The following is a 1054-nucleotide window of genomic DNA, read 5'->3' as shown; positions in this document are numbered from 1 at the left end:
AGGGTGTTGACCATGAAAATAATGAGGACTGCACAAGTGTACGATGTTTTTTTGGAGTGAGAAACTGTAGAACATGCTGATTAGATGCTGAAGGTGAGGGAGTGAGTGGAATCAAGAATGATTTGATGGAAAGACAAATATTGTATGATGTCACTTATATATCTAGAATAGGCAAGTGTATAGAGGCAAAAGTTTGTTAGTGGTTATCAGAGGTGAGAGGGAGTGGGAAGGGGGAGTCATGGCTTGGGTAGCACTTCCTGTTAATGGTGGTGGAATAGTTTGGAAACAGTGATGATGTTTGCATAATATCATGAACATAATCAATATCACTGAATTGTACATGTAAAAAATGTTGAATTGCCAAATGTTTTGTAACATATATTTTTATACAATAAAACGATTTTTTGTAAAAGAATGATTTTCTGGTTTCTGGCCTCAATAACTTGGTAGATGGTGATTCCTTTCAATGAGATGGAAAAGACTAGAAGAGGAGCAGTTATATTTGTGGGGGGAGGTAGAGAAGAGGGCTCATGATAAAGAGTTCTGTTTTGGATAGGCTAAGTTTAAGATGTCTCTGAGATCTCCAAGTAGATCTCCAAGTAGTGGGTCATGGGAGTCTAGCATTTAGAGGAGAGTTTGGGGTTGAGGATATGAATATGGGCGAAATCAACATACAGATGATATTTAACACCATGGCAATAGAGGAGATAACCTAGAGAGAGAGTGCAGATAGAGAAGCAGAGAGGCCCTAGGAACTAGTGCTTGGGCATTCCATCATTTAGGTATCGGGAAGAGGAGGAACCTTCAAAATGCACTGAAAGGGAACAGTCAAAGGTATAGAAGAATTGAAAAGATGAGTGGTGTCACAGAAGCTGGGAAAGGAGACTGTTGGAAGAGAAAGTAGTCAACTGTGCTGAACACTGCTGGAAGATCAAGTTAGATGAGGACAAAAAGGATAAAACTGGAGGACATTATGCTGAGTGAAATAAGTCAATCACAAAAGGACAAATATTGTATGAGACCTCTATTGTAAAAACCAATGAAAAAGTTCACA

This window comes from Trichechus manatus, unplaced genomic scaffold (assembly GCF_000243295.1).
Source record: "Trichechus manatus latirostris isolate Lorelei unplaced genomic scaffold, TriManLat1.0 scaffold00068, whole genome shotgun sequence".
NCBI lineage: Eukaryota > Metazoa > Chordata > Mammalia > Sirenia > Trichechidae > Trichechus > Trichechus manatus.
This window is presented reverse-complemented; position numbering follows the sequence as displayed.